This window comes from Micromys minutus (assembly GCF_963924665.1).
Source record: "Micromys minutus genome assembly, chromosome: 26".
NCBI lineage: Eukaryota > Metazoa > Chordata > Mammalia > Rodentia > Muridae > Micromys > Micromys minutus.
In genome coordinates, this window is record NC_137961.1 from 388,212 (window position 1) to 395,215 (window position 7,004).

Genomic DNA, 7,004 nt, shown 5'->3' on the forward strand with positions numbered 1-7,004 from the left:
TCTCCTCATTCTGGTTGATTAATGAGTCTTGGGGCAGTGGGTGTGATATAGATATCTACGTTAGAGCTAAGCATTCCATGGCATTTTATTTTCTGCTAACTGATCAGTTTGGGTCTCAGTGTTAATACAGCTACTGTACATAGAAACATCCTTGATAAATATTGGGAGATGTCTTAATCTACATGTTTAAATATGAGAATTAAAGAAGAGTTTATTACTATGTTCATAGCAAAATAGTATTATCTTATTCACTGGGGCCTATGACATAGCCATCAATGAGTTTTAAGCCTACTTACTGGTGACAGAGTTTCTTCTTTTGCAGGAGGCTTTGAATCCAACCAAGAAGTGATTAGATAGTCTTATAGCACCCATACTACTGTTGAAAAGGGAAAATGTGGGATCCAACTGTCCAACAACTTCAAAAGAGGTAACCTATACCTAAAATTCAGCTTTCTTTCTTTCTTTCTTTTTTTTTTTTTTTTTTTTTTTTTTTTTTTTTTTTTTGATGGCTTATATTGGAGACAGTTTTCTTCCACTAGCATAACTTCACTTAAACTAATTTATATGTCTGCCTATCTATCTATCTGTATGTATGTATGTATGTATGTATGTATTATGTATTACGTATTTTTATAGCAGTAAATATTAGAAGTGGTGAATCATTCCATGCACCATGCCACACTACCCCCAGCTACTCTCTGTCCCCAGCAGCGGCAGCCCTATTGGCTAGTCTCTGCTCTTGGCAATCTCTTTACTGCATACCCTGCTCAAATTCCTAGTATCTGTCCCCTCTGGTTAGAGTCACAATCCCCAGTAACCTGGTAAAATCAAAACTCCTAAAGCTTGTAATTTAATAATCAGATTTATATCAGTAGATTCTCAACTCACAAAACAGCCTCTTTTTTCTGCTTCTCTTCTTCCTCTCTCCAACTAGGAAGTACCACTACTCCTTGCCCATTGGTCCCCTGAAATCTTTTTCAATGCTCAGTCACAGGCCTTGCCTGATCTTGATCCTGCCCTCATCTGCACATAGACATCAACCACACATTTAGTAAGTTATTACAGTAGATTTTCATGTGATGTTTTCAAATGTCTATAATTTTAGCTATTATTCCCCACATTTCCTTCTCTACCTTGCCCAGTCATTCTACTCCCCCAATCTAATCCTTTCTCTTCTATCACTCCCCTTTCCTCTTTTCACACCACTTACATCCTTACATTTTCTTAATCCCAAACTAGTTCCAACTTTTTTATGGGTACTGAAATTTATACCAACATATCTAAATATTCAAATATAATTTTCAAATATGAAAAAGAATATGCTGCATTTTTCTGTCTGGACCTGGGTTACCTAAAAGTAGTTTTAATTTGCATTTCCCAAACATCTAAGAATATTGAACATACTTAAAAAATATTTCCCAGCCATCTGTATATACTCTTTTGAGAACTCTCCATTTATTTAGGCACATAGCCTCTGCCACAGAATCTAGCCTTATCCTTTGTGGCAACTCCTTTATTCTGATTCCATTATCATTCAGTTAACTAAAGAGAAAACAGAAGTCAAGAGAACTACCTAAGAAATTAAGCAATCTGTTATTATGTTAACAGGTAGAAGCTTGTCAGTACAAAAGAACTTGTGTCTGATGTGATAATATTGTCCAATTCTGGATCAATTACTGTTTTTAATGTGCTGTTCTGTTTGGCCTTGTTTTAAACCAAAACAATTTTACTTCTCCTGAAGCTATTAGTTAAAAATATTAAGGAATCCAGTACTAAAAGAGCTTCTATACAGCTAAGGAGACGATTGAGGGAAGAAAGTGCCCACAGAATATGAGACAATCTTTGTCAGCTATACATTTGACAGTGGTTTAATAGTCAAAATTTTAAAAAATAGTCAAGAAAACAACTTGATTTAAAAAATAGGCTAAGGATCTAAACAGAAAGTTCTTCATGAAAGAAATAAAAATGGTCTAAAATTCTTAAAAAATCATCATCTGCATCAATTAAAATACCAATGTTCTGTCTCTCTGTTTATCTGTCTCTCCGTCTTTGTCTCTTCCTCACCCCCTCTCTCTGAGTGTATGTGTGTGTGTGTGTGTGTGTGTGTGTGTGTTGTGTGTATTTTAGTGGTTACTATTACAATTTCCTCCAGTTTTCTCCTAGGACTTTAACTCTTTTATTTTCCTAAAACATCACCTCTAACCAGAGTTTAGAATAAAAGCTAGGCTTTTGAAAACTATGATCAGTTAGGTTTACCTACCACTCCCAAATATGCAAATTAAATAGATAAGTAATAGGGGAAAGCAGAGAGAAGAGCTTTATTCTATTTGGTCATACTGGGCAGAATAAATAAGGTATTTAATAAGCTCCTGTCTATTTTCACAGCATGCTGGTATGACCTATAAGTTTAAACTGAGGAAAAACTGAGGCAAAGATAATTAAGTAAATATAGTTAAGATGGTTAAGATGTGGTCTCAGTGATTGCTATATCAGATCAGGTTTCTTTAAGGTGGTCAGAACTCTCCTTGTAGCTATCATCTCTTGTCATTTCTGTGGTAAATCTAATTCCTACAAGAGGATCACTTCTACTTCATGAATAATTATTGTCCCTAGAAATAGAAGTGGTATCTGTTCCAGAAGGATAGACTTTTGGGGTAATCCCAGGTGACTAAATATTTAGATCAGTGACTTATCTGTGTGTCTTTGGCCAAAATAAAGGATATTGATAGGTATAAAATTAAGGCAACAACATCAAGCTTTCATTCTGCTTTTAGTTGACTTATAAGTGCAAACGAGGAGCCAACAATTTAGCAAAGCTTTTTTGCAAAGAGCCTCTTTCAACTTTCTTTTGAAGTGATTTGTGTATTTGTTCATTCCAGTGAAAGTGAATGACCTGAAATCTAGGATAGGACTACATGTCATTGTATATCCATTTTTTAGAGTCATGTGTAATAGATAGACCCAACCTAACTATAGCTGAATGGGACTTATTTATGTTCAGCAGATGTGTCAAGTTGACAACCAAGATTAGCCATTATACTTTGTATCCATTTATCTCTACTACAAATCTTTAAAGAGATAATAATTTTCAGGTATGAGCAAATGTCAGGGCAATCTCAGTCATCCTAATTGTGCTTTTGCCTCACCCGACTGAATGAAGCCTTTCCCCTAATCCTTACAATAGTGATCCAAGTTTTATTTTCTACATCATCTAATTATACATTTCTATTTTAACATTTCATGTTTAGTGCATAAAGGTTACTATAGAGCTTTATGAAAAAACACATTATAGTTGACTCACTGGGCCTAATACACAAATACCTTTTGTGTCTGCAAATAAAAAAATATGCATGGGATAATGAAATAAATGGATGCAGAGCACTGTCAGGGAGCATGACTTAATGATGCCATATATTGCATACCAGTACTTAAATGAAATGTATCATGAAAACACAATCTTCAGTGTAACAACAATTTATTCTTTCCATCTCTAGGATTGTTTTATGCAACATAGTCTTAAATTATTGGACTTTCATGAAGAAAGCATCTCCCATATCTTAAATTTTTAAAATATTTCCATCAGAGCCAGATAGAAACCTACAGTATTCTTTTTTAGTTCATTTGTACTTGTTTGAACTTTTTATGATTTTTATTTCATTCCCTGACCAGATTGCTTTACTCTGCTGGTGAAGTAAGATTTTTATTATAGGTTTTGGATGCGTGCTATCAACATAAAACCAAATCCAGAAGGTTCATCACATATCCAAAGAAATATGAATTTTCAACTTTCACTCAGCTTTTGCATAAGTGTAAGCTTTGGCTTTCATATTTGCAAGCATTCAGTACACATCAACTGTGATTGAAACATTAGTACATGTGGACTATCCATACTATGTATGGCCTTCTTGTTAAATTTTTTTTTATTTAAAACATGTTCATCATATGATTCCAGACTAAGTTCTGTTTTGAATTCAGTGGCTTCAGTTCATCTATTTAATGCATCTTCTGAGTTCAATAGCATCAGTTTATCTGTTTACTGCATTTCCTGACTGTTTGTCATGATGATCTTCTCATAAAATTTGCAACCTATTAGTTTGGGCTTGGTTTCAGCTTGATTTTTAAAATCCTATTGGACTCCAAAATGCCGTAGGTTATGAAATGAAGGTTGGGCCCTGCCTTAGCTGAGGTTCTGAGATATTTCAGTCATGTTTGGACTGGATTTTAAGGTTGATATCTCAGATCATGTTGCCTACACCACCCATGTAGTACAAATTTAGACCCTACACCAAAAAAAGGATTTAGCTCAACTATTCTAGTTCTCAAAAAGGTTGCTTTTCCCACCACTAGTCTCAGATAAATGGTAAGTTTGTTTATAATGTTTCTGTTGTTTGGTCTTTTTTAAAGATAAGAGGCTTGGAAGTTCTTGGGGATTAATATATTCAAGACTTAAGATTTTGTTCCTATTATTTCTCAAGATAAGAAACAACAAACTAGATATGGTTCTTTATGGGTCTTATCCTCAAGTCTGAAGAGAAAAATGTATGACACTCTGCATGGGAAACAATATCCATTTAGATGGATTGTTTGACAACTCTTGAGTAAAGTATTACAGAGAACATCACTAATATACACATTTGTTTTCATTTATCTATTAAGAAAATATGATTTTAAATGGAAAATATATATGTATTGTTAGCAAAGCAATAGTTATGACCCAAGAGGATCCTGAACCACAGTCCTGAAGCTACTCTTTTCTGCTCCTGTGGAAAGAAGGCTAGAAAAGGCAGTGCTTTTGAATTATGTGTTCTCCATTATTGGACATTCTGTATTTGCATTTCATTTATTTAAAATGCATTGATAAGCTTCAAATTCATGTTCATTCATAAACATGCAGAGGGAAGGAATAATTCTTACTTTCCTTTCAAGTACATTGTTACCAGAATGTGTCATCTTGCTTGGAATGCTAAGAGAAAATGCAATTTGAGGAGTCTATTTCACCTTACTTTTTTTTCTCTCTGTCATTTTTTTAATCAGATTATCTTGTTGGTAATTTCACTGTTAGAAATGGCTCTAAGCTTGTATTAAGCTGTTAGCATTTAAAGAGTTTATAAGGGCAGAAGACTATAATAAGTCTCTAGAAAAATGAATGCGACTGTTAAGGCAGACAGGCAGCACCCAAATTAACAAAATCAGAAATGAAATGGGAGACATAACAGACAATGAAGAAATTCAAAATATCATTAGCCTGTACTCTACATAATTGGAAAATTCTAAATGAAATGGATGATTTTATAGACAAATATCATTTACCAAAGTTAAATCAAGATTACTTAACCTAACTAAGAAGTCCTATATAAGCTCTAAGGAAATACAAGCAGTCATTAAAAGTCTAAAAACTAAGGAGAAGAAAAAAGCCCAGGGCCAGATGGTTGTAGAGCAGAATTCTACCACACTTTCAAAGAAAGGCTAATACCAATACTTCTCAAACTATTCCACCAAATAGAAACAAAAGGAACATTGCCAAACTCATTGTATGAGGCCACTGTCACCATAACACCTAAACCACACAAAGGCTCAACAAAGAAAGATAATTTCACACCAATTTCCCTTCTGACGATTGATGCAAAAATACTCAGTAAAATACTTGGAAACCAAATCCAAGAATATATCAAAGACATTATAAACCATAATTAAGTAAGCTTCATCCCCAAAATACAGGGGTGGTTCAATATATGAAAATCAGAAAACATAATTCACCATATGAATAAACTAAAAGAAAAGATAAGGAAAGAAGGAAGAAAAAAGGTAAGTAGGTGATTAGGTGGGGAGGTAGATGGAAGCATGGGTGTGTAGGTAGGTAGGTGGTTGGGTAGGTATATAATAAAGGAAATAGAAATAAAGAAAATAAGAAAAAGTTGAAGAATTGCAAAAGAGACTACCAATAAGCAGATAGTATTGCTAAGCGAAATGTAGGAATTTACAGACATATTTTCTGAGGTCAGGAAACTGAGCATTTTAGTGAGTGCTGCTGGGAATGCATTTTCAGTGGGTAATAACACATGAAAAATATTAAAAACACGAGACTGGTAGGTTTTCAGACCAGGCAACTGCAAATAAACTGAACATTCAAAATATGTGTTGTTTTATAAAAGTTCATTTGAAAGAGCTGATTTCTTTCTCTTTTTTTTCTTTTTTTATTAGATACTCTGTATTTACATTTGAGATGTTATCTCTTTACCCTGCTCCCATCTTCCCCTTCAGTTGCCTTCACAAAGGTAAACTCCCTTTTGATCCCCCTCTCCACCCCATTTCCTTGTCATTCCCCTACATTGGCAAAACTTGCTCTCTATGGAACAAAAGCCTGGAAGAGCTGATTTTTAATACTGATAAAACTGACATGCATTGTAAAAATGTTGGAACGTAAGTCTATTTATAATGCAAATAGTTTCAGATGCCTCTGGCTTTAAATCACTCACAGACTTTGAAATGAATTGTCAATTAGATAGTATTTTTAACTAATATATGGAAATGCACAATAAGCACGTTTATGTTTCATCAGCTAACCAGTCTGTAATCAATGGCTTAGTGTACCCTATTTCTACTAGGCATATAGACCCCTTATATGCTGGTTCAATGTTTTCAAATTCCTTCTGAAATAAAACTGAGGATGTTATTATATATCTATAACCTGAATTGTAATAACTGCAGAATAGAAGACACATTCTTGTCTCTTAAATTCAAATACATATAATATGTGAAATTTGGCACCAATAACTACCAGAAATCTGAAGACAATACCAATCATTAGCTAGAATGAGTATTTTCAGAGAGAAGCTAGTCATCTCTTGCATATGGTATTTAGTACCACATTTTCTAGTGAGACTCATTTCTATATTGTCATTTATTTCTTGAACAACAGGAATAATTATATATTAGTGCTCTATTCAGTTAGCAATCCCAACAATTGCATAATTCATCACATGTCTCTGCTTTTCATATCTTCT